At 33.4% G+C, this 12,477-nt stretch overlaps 1 long non-coding RNA gene across 1 annotated transcript; it reads right to left on the minus strand.

The window, feature by feature from the left end:
* Window positions 1-2,313: 2,313 nt before the first annotated feature.
* LOC109339404 lies at window positions 2,314-4,255 on the minus strand. Its single transcript, XR_002106656.1, has 2 exons — window positions 3,265-4,255; window positions 2,314-2,595 (listed from the first exon to the last, which is right to left on the minus strand). It is a non-coding gene; the product is annotated as an uncharacterized LOC109339404 (long non-coding RNA).
* Between the last annotated feature and the right edge of the window lie 8,222 nt (window positions 4,256-12,477).

The raw sequence follows: 12,477 nt of genomic DNA on the forward strand, positions 1-12,477 counted from the left end.
ATATTGTAGGGCGTGCATCCTTTGGATTATTGGGAGAGATTTGATACCCGATAAATCCAATAGTCGAGTACATTTAGTGTACTTACCTTTACTTCAAGATCTAACAAGAATTAGCCGATATAGTTGGGGTTCAGTTTGTTTGGCTAATTTGTATAGAGAGTTGTGTAAGGCAACACAACTAAATGTGAGGGCCATGGGCTGCTGCTTGCTAATTTTACAACCTTGGGTGTGGTATCGCTTACCTTTCATTGCACCCATAGCGAATGTTACACCAACTTAACCATTTTCTTAGAGGTAATATATATTTCTACCTAAACAACAAATTTTATTTACAAGTATTATATTTCTTTTTTCCATGATAATTATTATAAGTTTTATATAGGTGGGGTCTCGGAAACTATAGCTTTAGAGGAGTTCCATGTGGGATTTGGTAGAACTTAGGTCACGTATAGAGCAAATGGATAGCAACGAAATAGCATATTTTAAACTCTTATCATTACAAGTTGACACAATATTTTTATTTCATAACAATATGCTTAATTTATTATTTTGTAGTTTAAATGGCTCTCATATCATGCTTATAACAACAATCTCCCACGTCATGTCCAAAAGATAAGAAGTGTGGACTGCATGCCAACATGGATTTGTTTCTCAATCGTCGTATGACATCAAACAGATCGAGTCAGACTATAGTTTGGCGTGCTTTAAGAAATTCCACCCCCACCATAGAATATTGACACCCTGCACACAATTGACAAACGCGGAAATCAAGACACAAATTGGGTTGTCAAGCATGTATAGTGGATTTATCAATGAAGTCATCGCAATGATCAACTCTTACAAGGACCTCCAATCCAATCTTCGTACCATACAAAACAATATATGAATTGGTATCTAACCAATTGTAGACTCTTTTTATCTTCTGAATTACTAGTGAGACTCACGCCAAATAAATTACCAACAAAGTCATCCACACCCCTACACCTAAAACTCTAATGTACAAACCTATAATAAATCAACCTATGATGTCACAACAATTCATGTCTCAACATTCGATGTATCAACCATCAATGTCCAACTCTTACAATATTCAACCAGGAAGAATGTCTTTTCAATATAAATCGTCACACCACCAACACACCAATGATATCCTGCTTTACTATTACACTTTCTCTGCAGAGGATAATGATTTCATGAATAACTTATTGGGTACACCTCAATCAGCAAATGTTTACAATGATGTGAGGTTTACCTATGATCAAGATGATGGTACTAGACCAAATTCTTTCATGGTTGATGATAATATTTTCCCTACTAGAGAGACAAATACAATTGAACATCACACTATAGTTGAAGACCAGACTAGAAATGAAGATCAAGTAAGGTCACGACGTCATAGGCAACCACGTAGGTGTGGAACATGAGTACATTTACGAAATTGATATAATTATTATTATTGTAACTTAATTAAAAATGAATTTAATTATTATTATAATCAAGCAATTACAACTATTTTTATATTTCACAAAAAAAAGTGTCTCAACCTATTAAAAAACATATCCATTAAATCAATTAAATTATTGTTACTAAATTTTTAAACTTACAAAACTAATCAACTATCAAAAAAGGCCACCAACCAATAAAAAATTTAGGCCCAACTAACAATTTTTTAATTTGGCCCATTCCAATCATTCCCATCCAGAAGTCGGTTTCGTCCAACTGAACTTCATCCTCTTCAAAAGTTGTCTTCGCAAGGAAAGACATCAACATATTCAGAAATTTCTTCCTCCAAAACCAGCTTCTGTGAATACAGAAGTTGTCTTCTGCAAAATCGACTTTTGTATGGAACAAGTTCCTGTCACCATTTCAACAATACAGATTAAAATGCTTTTCATTCAACATCTACAAAACGAGTTCACTTCCAAGCGAAGTAACATTTAGTTTGCAGCTTAGACTACACCTTTTTTTAAAATGTTAAGTTGTTAATGTATCTAAAGTTTGATACTCACATCAACACTTAAGAGGTATCTGTGTTATCAATTTCTTTCAGTCATATAACCACTCATTTATTTGAATATATTTCCGGCAAGAAATTTGACGAGTCTCATGCTAGGAACCTCACTCAAAAATATGGTAAATGTTAATAAATTTTCTGAGAATACTTATTAAATATTTCAAGTCAGAAGTTTGGTTGATCAAAAAATCTATACCAGAGCTGAGTCAGCTAAGAACCATTTCCATGATATATATATATATATATGAAGTCAAGCTCATAACTTTTATTGTTTATTTATGGAGAAAATGTCACAACAGTATGAACATATAGAATAATCTCCTCAATGAACAATGTCCTCTTTATTAAATTGGAGGCAAAGCATTCCATTAAGAAGAACATTTCCTTCTTTAGTTAATCACCACTTTTTGGTCACAGGATTTTTACAAGAAACATAAGCATAACATAAAGCCATAATTTTAAACCTATAAGAGATATTTTTAAATATTATAAAATGCGTCGATGTTACCCTCCATTGCATATTAGTAATTAAATGCAAAGAAAGAGCGTCTGGGAATGAACTTGTCAACATGGGAACTTATCTGAACTTGTAAACACTAATTAAACCCATACCAATCCGCATCCCAATGAAGTTATATACGTACATGTTAAAACAAAATATATGACTTGATATATGATGGTTTAGAAGTATAAACAAAGGTAGTGATTATGTGTTTAATCATGCATAACATTTTGGTAAAAAAAATTGTCACTTTCATGAAAATTATAATTATAAATAAAAATCAGATAGTATCACCGATACAGCTTAAATGAAAATAAGTAGGTGTAATTGATGTACGGCATCAGTATAGGGACTGATTCACTGGTTTACCAGTTGAACTTACTCATACAGTACAGTTATAACACTGAATTCATATGCACTATCTTTGCAAAACATCGTATCCACTTCCATTACACACAAAAAAATAAAAAACAGTAGACGTAAAATTTCCACCACAAATTAATAATCAAGTGCAAAGTAAGAGCATCAGTGAATGAAGTTGTCAACACGAACTTACCTGAAGTTCAGAGATCAAGTGTAAACCATCATATGCACTATTTTTGCACCATCATATACCCACTATACACATCCACTAGACCACTAATACACACCCAAAAAAGTATATCATGAAGCTTAAACTCTACATCAAAAATTAATAATTAAGTGCGAAGAGAGAGCATCAGTTCAAGAACTTGTCAACACAACTTACCTGAAGTTCAGAGATCAAGTGTAAAACCATCACATGCACACATCCATTATGTACCCCAGAAAAATACATCACAATTTTAAGAGCTAACAATAGAGTGTCTGGCCGTCTGGGTTGGCATATGTTGCACCTCAAACGCACTTTAAGCAAAAGCTTCCCTCAGTAGCTTTTGCTCAAGGGCGTGTTTGAGCCCCATCAATGTGAGAACATACTCTAAGAAGCATATGACAACAGTACAGCACCACAACTTAACCATAACCATTCTGATTAACTAGGATCGATCTCAAAATGTTTAGATTTTTTATAATTTCAATTTCAGTATATTCAGATTAACTGCCATTCTGTAAATATCAAGAAATAAATTTGCATTGGATTCAATTTCATTGATACCCTTATGACTCATTCACTGCCTTTAGTCCTGAACATCGGACAACATCTCAAATCAAGTGCCACTCTAAAAATATTTTGAGTGGCATTTTCCTATGTATAAAACAAACATGTTGCAAAAGAGAACACATACTAGTCCCTCTATGCAAGAATCAAAGTCAACATACCCATTTATAAAACAAACATGTAGCAGAAACAAAATTACAGAGAAAAAAGAATCTGCAGAAGGGTAAAGTGGCCTGAACATTTAAAAATATGCTCAAACGAATACAGCACTAAAAATATAAAAACCCCAAGCTGAAAATTAAATCTAAAGTTTGACATTACAGTGTTGAACAACCACGCATATACCGCTTTCAAAATAACCAAATCACCCCTCAAATGAAAATAAATAAATAAATGATGCGTGAATTAAATTAAACACCTAAATGTAAACACATTTACAGGTTAAAAAAATTAGAGAAAATGTGAATTACCAAAAGACATTTGTTCTTTCAGAAAATTAACAACCGCGAGAGACGGCGTCAGTGGATTAGGGTTTCGAGAGATGCTTCGGAAGACAAAATTCGGATTAGGGTTTTAGGGATATAAGAGCGACTTTAGAAGTAAAAATTAAAACTAGGTTAAGATATAATGAAAAAATAATACTCTTATGGACTGACCCCATGGGATAATAGATGGGGTTTTGTGGGTTCGGGCCCAAAAACCAAAATGGTTGGGTAGTAGTAATGGCAATTCTCATTTCTTCCAACTCTTAACTTCTTTGAATAAAGTTAACAAATCTAATTTTACTTTCAGATGATAGAGTTAGATTTATCTCTACTGTTATTATTGTTGATGCAAGCATAGAAGAACAAAATGTTAGTAAAAAAATGTGAAAGATCAAACAAAATGAGTTTAAAGTACATGTGGAAGATTTAATGATGAAGTTTGTGGAAGAGTGCATCTAAACTTTTGATAATTTTTTTTATGGATTGATGAGTACAATGACTTCCATAAATTTTGATGGTTTTCATAATATGCATGAATATATTATTGAAATTATAAGCGTTGCAATTTATATTAAATTCATTATTTGTTATTGTCTGAATATAATGTTTTCTAAATGAATTATAATTTCATGAAAGATATATGGAATGTGCATGAATTGTGTAATATTTTGAATAGGAAACCACATCGAGGAATCAAAAAAATTTATTCTACCAATTATATTAATCATAAATGAATTAGAAAGAATTGGTAATAAAGTTCCTCATAATATTCAATATACTGATTCTAGATGGTAACGTTCATATTTTTATTATGATGCACAAGTTTTTTATAATCAAGACTATAAGATCAAATAAAAAGTTTGTCTTTATGAGAAATAACGTGAAGATTTAAATCAAACTATAAGATGATGATTTCCCATAATCAATCCTTTGAAATTGGATTTAATAACCACAAAACAATTTACATAAAAACACAAGAATCAGTGGACATGGATGACCACGATTATGAAACATGTAACTTTAAATTCTAAACCCATAACACACCATCTTCCTTAGTAAACTTGTGAGTGAGATTGGGAGACATGGAGGTGTACTGTATATTGAAGTAGTGAGGTTATGAGATGGAGGTAGGGAGATACATAATGAGCTTAATGGTGTGAATGGTTTTATATGAAGGGGAAGTTTTAATTTTGATGAATAAGAGGATTTCATGAAATGAATATTGTTGTGGGCTTGTATTTGATTAATTTTATGGGGAGCAAATCTCTCCCTTGATTTTTTACTAAATCCAACTTTTTATAGCCCAATGTTGTTGTACCCAAACCCGGCCTGTCAGAGGCAATCCCAGCCCAAGAATGAGTGACCCAATAGCTTGGCCCAGCTCAATTTTCTTGTATAAGCTAAAAGAACCTAATACTCAGCTCAATTTTCTGGTATAAGCTAAAAGAACCTAATACTTCGGTCCATTATATTGTATACTAAACACAGGTAATTTGAAAGACAAAATTTCTGCCTACTATTTTATGATATTGCTATCCAGTCCTAGAGTACATGTATCCTTTTTATAGACTAAGCTAAAAATTCACTAACATCATAAAGTATATTGTACTATCAAAACATTATCTGGGGCATATGTATATGACTTTTAAATAAAAGTTAGAACTTTTTTATTAATGATAGCTTAACTTTTTTCATATAAATGGTAGATAAAGTAAAAAACCACTATATTATTATCAGGGCATATTTATATAAAATATATGCATGCTTCCAATATTTCTTCATATACGATTTTTTTTCTTCATAACATAACATTCCTAACAAAATATGTATAATGTTAGAAAACAGAACATAATTTCAAACTAATACACCCGACATACTAAATTCCAACTAACTCAATTATCCTATCCGTTGAAGTGGAAGACCCGAGCTCTAATACGAGTTTGTTGGAGCGGAAGACCCATGGAGAAAATATAATAGAGAAAATGACACCGAAAATTTAATGTGTTTCGGCAATTTGCCTACGTCCACAACTGAAGAGCAACAAAGATTATTCCACTACGATAAAAGAGAATTACAAGTGTTTCACTCACTTCCCAAAACCCAAGTACACCCAATTTCACTCTCACTCGAGTATTTCTCATACAATTAGAACAAGAGAATAAGAAGAAAGAATATGCACTAAGGTAAGTATTTGGTGTATCTTACAATGTCATAAAACACTCCTATTTATAGCCAAAGCTCTTAAAGATTATGTGGCCAAAAGGAAAAGAGCGTTAACGTTGGTTTCACCATAGCCACTTCTTTTTACTTGGCTAGAAATTTTCCCTTTCTTCATGATGATCTATAGCCACTTCTTTTTTTGCTTGGCTCAAGAAAGTCTTTTCATCATCTTTTTCTTTTAGCCAATATTCAATAAATCCCTACCTTGGCTAAAAGACTATCATAGTTATTATTCTGCTACTCTTCTTCATGCTCACTAGAGATTCTAAACATTAATCAAGTCCAGACAATGTCTGAACTTGGTAGTTGGAACTGGTTTCGTCATCATGTTCGCCAGATTATCCGTAGTGGGTATTTTCTCCACTCTAACAACTCATCTCTCCACTACGTCTCTGATAAAGTGCATTCGAACATCAATATGCTTAGTTCTTTCATGATACATTGGATTCTTTGTCAGATGTATATCACTTTGATTATCACAATAGATGGTTGTTTCTTCGAGTTGTATACCCAACTCTTCAATTAGACCTTTCTCCCAAATGACTTCCTTTACAGCTTTTGTTACTGCGATGTATTCTGCCTCAATTGTAGACAAAGCAACAATTGATTGTAGTGTTGCTTTCCAACTAATAGTACAACCACACAGTGTAAAGACATATCCGGTGAGCGATCTTCGCTTATCTAGATCTTCAGCATAATCCAAGTCAACAAATCCACTAATCTTGTATCCAACACCTTTGACTTTACCATACAAAAGCCCTATATTTGTGGTATCTTTCAGGTAGCGCATAATCCACTTTACAACATTCCAATGAACTTTACCAAGATTTGCCATATATCTGCTTACCACACTTACTGCATGAGCAATATCTGGTCTAGTACACACCATGGCATACATGAGACTGCCAACCGCACTAGCATAAGGTACACTTGACATATCCTCTTTTTCATTCTCAGTTTGCGAACACAAGACCATTGAAAGTTTGAAATGAGTCGCCAATGGAGTAGTGACTGATTTAGCATTTTGCATGCCAAAGCGTTCCAACACTTTCTCAATGTACTTCTTTTGTGACAGAAAGAGTGTCCCCTCTTTTCTATCCCTCTAAATCTCCATTCCCAGAATTTTCTTTTCAATTCCTAAGTCCTTCATTTCAAACTCTAAGCTCAACTGAGCTTTCAAGTTTCTAATTTCTGACATGTTCTTACATGCGATCAACATGTCATCAACATATAAAAGCAAATATATGAATGTCTTATTTGCAAGCTTCTTGTAGTAGACGTAACTATCATGTTCACTTCTGGAATATCCATTTTCAAGCATGAAGGTGTCAAATCATCGATACCATTGTCTGGAAGATTGCTTTAGGCCATATAAAGATGTCTTCAGCAAGCAAACATGATCTTTCATCCCTTGAACTTCAAATCCTTGAGGTTGTTTCATGTAGATTTGTTCCTCCAACTCACCATGCAAGAATACGGTTTTGACATCTAGTTGCTCAAGTTCTAGATCAAAGTGAGCTACAATTGCAAGTAAGATGTGAATTGAGCTATGTTTTACCACATGAGAGAAAACTTCATTGAAATCAATGCCTTCTCTTTGTGTAAAACCTTTGGCCACTAGTCACGCCTTGAATCTTGCATCTTCAACCCTAGGGATTTCTTCCTTCTTCTTAAAGACCCATTTGCATCCAACAATCTTTTGAACATTCGACCGCTTCATAAGAACCCAAGTATGATTCTTATGAAGAGACTCAATTTCCTCTGTCCTGGCAGAAATCCATTTGGAAGCTTCTTTGTTGTTTATAGCTTCTTCATATGATTGTGGTTCACAATTACTGATATTATCAACAACATTTAGAGTGCATGACACCAGATCAGCATAACCGTACTTTTCTGGAGGTTTTATATGTCTCATTTGCCTGTCCCTAGCCAACTGATAATGTTGTAATTGAGAGATATCAGTATATGCATCATGAACTTCTTCTTCTTGATCAAGTATTTTTTCTTTTGTTGACTCCACCTCAAACTCCACCTTCTCCAAGATATTAGGATCTTCATTTTCACTTGATGACTCTCTATGAGGCTTTAGCATTTCAGCTTCATTAAAAGTAACATCTCTACTAATAATGCACTTTCTTTTCTTTGGCCACCATAACTTATATCTTTTTACACCAACAGGATATCCAAGAAAAATGCATTTCAATGCTCTTGTATCAAGTTTTCCTTCTTTGTTATGAGCATATACAGGACAACCAAATATCCTCACATTTTCATAATTTTTCGGAATACCCGACCACATCTCTTCTGAAGTTTTGAAACCAATGGCTGTTGATGGACATTTGTTGATCAAGTAACAAGCTGCACTGACAGCTTCCGCCCAATATTCTTTTGGCAATCCAATATTTGACAACATACATGTTGTCCTTTCAAGTAAGATTTTGTTCATTCGTTTTGCAAGTCCATTTTGTTGTGGAGTGTGCCTCATGGTATAATGTCTAACAATACCGTGACCCTTGCAAAAATTTTCGAATTCTCCACTGCAAAATTCTAAACCATTGTCAGTTCTTAGTCTCTTGATCTTTCTCCCGGTTTGCTTTTCGATCAAGGTTTTCCATTGTTTGAACTTGACAATTGCTTCACTTTTGAATTAGTTGACTTAAAAATTATGGCCACTTTTCTGCAATATCAAGAGTTAAGAGCAGTGGAAATAATTTGCAGAAAATAACAAGTAAATAATTGAAGAGATAAAGGGAGAAGAGAGTACACTAGAATTTTATACTGGTTCACCTTCTTGTCTATCGAAGGCTACATCCAGTACTCTTGCAGCACAATAGATTTTCCACTAAATATTATGAGTTGTAATTACAATATCTAACCCTGAGACTTCTATGTACCTTACACACTCACTAATATTTATCACCTTGGAAAACACTTTTCGAAGTAACTCTATACCCTTTCTTATCACACCCCGTGAAATAAAGTATTCTGCAATAATAATGAAGAATGTTCAACAATGGCGAAATTGCCTTTACAAGTATAAAAGTGACTTAACTTGCAATCCAAATAACTCTTTTGTATACTTAGTAATAATGCTCTTTATAAGTTTGTAACTTGAAACAGTTTCACTTTAAGCAACTTCAGAAAAATCAACTTTGAAAATTTTAAGAACTTGTTGCCAAAAGTGCAGAAAATAATTTTAGAATATGTCCAAATTTAAAATTCGTATGAGAGTTGTGTATATGTTGTGTGTTGTGATTGTGAGTTTTAATGCCTTTATATAGGCTTTCCAATCAGCCAAAATGTCTCTTTGAAAGGGTGAGAATTGATTGGAATGAAACCATGTCTTTTGGGTTGAAACTCATTCACTTTGAATTTGAAAATCTGATGCAACAACTCTCACTAATCGATTATAGCATTGAGTAATCGATTATCCAAATGTTCCATCCACTGATCATTTATTTTCGAATTAGAGTAATTGATTATAGCAAGTTGAGTAATCGGTTACTCAATTTTAATAACACTGGTAATATGTTACTCAAAGATAATAATGGATTACTCTGATCAGTTTTAAGTTGGATAACTCTTTTCTCACACTAGTAATTTGTTACTTAGATGAAGTAACCCATTACATATTATTTTTGAATTTTTTTAAGTATTTTAAAGTGTTTCAATTTTCTTTTAAAAATAGTTTGAGCATTACTACTATTGTATAATCAAGAGTATATTATAGAAGTACCTATTTAGACTTAGACTAAAAGTCTTGAATATCTTGAAGCTTGAATCTTCGTTGTCTTCATAAGTATTCTTCATTTTCTTCTTTTTGGTGATGTTGGTGTCTTCATCAAAACCTTACCAAGGCCAGGAGCAAATATCTTCTTCACAATCTGAGCAAAGATCTTCTTCACAATCTCCCCCTTTTTGATGATGACAAACCAATATCTTCTTAGCAGTGTAGTTTTCTGAGAGTAGCATACTCTGTGATATTCTTGACTTGTCTTGAGTATGCTCCCCCTTTCATTTGGAGTTGTGTGCCTGAAATAATTTTGACAGAAAATACACTCTCCCAACTTTTCTCCCCCTTTTGACTTCATCAAAAAGTAGAAAAGCAAAGAGTCCAGCACAATATATATAGCATACATGCAATATAATATATAATAATATGGATATCAAGATATAACAGAATTTGAGCAATATCCTAAAAGTAAAAGATGTTCAAGCATTAACAATGCAAACATCAATACAAACAACAGAATAGAAATTTGTCCGAAACCAGGAGAAATTAACATTACAACCAGAAAATCCTAACAACAGATAAAGTCTAAGACTCAGGCTCAGAACTGTCTTATTCAATGTCCATGCTACTCAGCTTAGAAGAGAGACGATGAAGTTCAAACTGGATTTGTTGATTCTGAGTATCAAAGGCGTCCATCCGATTAGTGATGTAGCCTAGAAGAGAGAATAACTCATCCATTATCATCTGATTGGTAGGCATGGCTACAGATGAGGAAGAATGAGCATGAAACTCAGAAGGTTGAGGTTCAAAAGAATTAGCAGGGGTAGGTTTTGGTTTAGGGGTAGGAGGTCTATATTTCTTATGCTTGTAGGTCCGGTCACAAAGATCAAATGTGAAGCCCATTTTGTGGATTACATCCACATCAATATGGCTTTCACGAGGATTAAGCGGGACCTTAGTTTCTCCAGCAGTAGAAATACCGAAATGCTCAAGGAATTTTGTTATGAAGATTGCATATGGCAAAGGGCTTTGGGTTCCTCTTATAGACCAAATTTGTCTCACTATCATCATAGTTCAATTGATTTTCAAATTAAATTTCATAGCATACATCAATTGGAGTTCTATGTCACTTATTTGAGAGTGATTTGAAAATTTTAGTAAGATGACATAGCTCAGAAAACAATGAAGCAAACCGTCTTCTAGTTTGAGATGTCCAGCAAATATGATATCTCTATTTTTAACAGTTTCACCATAGACCTGTTGCTTAAGCGTTTCTATTTCCTCTTTGGTTATTCTACACAGAGAATAATAAAAATCTTTTTGATCATAATTTGCCCATTTGCATACAAGGCCGAAACCAACCATGCTCCCTTGATAGGGTATGTTACAGCACACTGAACTCATTGTTTTAAAATCCAAAGTAATGTATTTTCCTTTTACATAGGAAGTAAGACGGTTTTTCCTAAAGTTCATGTTACAGTAAAATACTCTAATCAGTTCAGGATAGATTTCATTCGATTCACAAAAGAAATCGAAGAGGTTTTGTTGTCTAAAGAGATAAGGAAATAGAAAATCTTCAAACTCTAAATTCTCGAGATTACCGTATTTGGGAGTGAAGATAATGCGACCATGGAAGTGCTCCTCAAAGATTTTGCGTTGCTCATCATTTGCTAGAAGCCACGTTAAGTCAAGAGGGTTAGACTCCAAGGATGAAGTTCCTTGGTTCCTTTGAGTCAAATTTGTGTGTTGCTTCTTTGATCTAGAAGAGGAAGTCATGGATTGAGGTTTTTGGGTTTTGGAGAATTTGAGGTTTTTGGGTTTTGGAGAATTTGAGGTTTTTTTATTTAGGCTACTAAACACGAAAACGATGGTGTAGAAGTGTGTAGAACTGAAAATATGATATAAATAGACACAAAAATCACCCAAAACATATCAAAAACGAAGATTTGAGAGTTTGAGAGGGTTGAGCAAGAGAGAACACGAGTTGATGAGGAAGATGAGTTTGAAAAAGTTTAAAAATGCAGAAAAATACATATATAACGGCACAGAGTAATCGGTTACTCACTTTGAGTAATCGGTTACTTTAATTAAATTTTTTAAAATTTTCAAACAACAACATAGAGTAACCAGTTACATATTTGAGTAATCGGTTACTGAAACACATTGTTCAACCCTGTAATCGGTTACTCTCTAGTGTAATCGATTACTGACCCCAAAAAAACTTATTTTTAGCCAATTTTAAGCTATGAAAATGATTTTTAACCCAAAAATTGAAATTTTTAAACATAATTAAACACATTTAAGTTCAAGTAGGTATGAAATAGATATAATGAAGCACACATATAATCATATATAAGCATTTAAGATAAGTATGCTTCATCAAGA

This window comes from Lupinus angustifolius, unplaced genomic scaffold (genome assembly GCF_001865875.1).
Source record: "Lupinus angustifolius cultivar Tanjil unplaced genomic scaffold, LupAngTanjil_v1.0 Scaffold_75_12, whole genome shotgun sequence".
Taxonomy (NCBI): domain Eukaryota; kingdom Viridiplantae; phylum Streptophyta; class Magnoliopsida; order Fabales; family Fabaceae; genus Lupinus; species Lupinus angustifolius.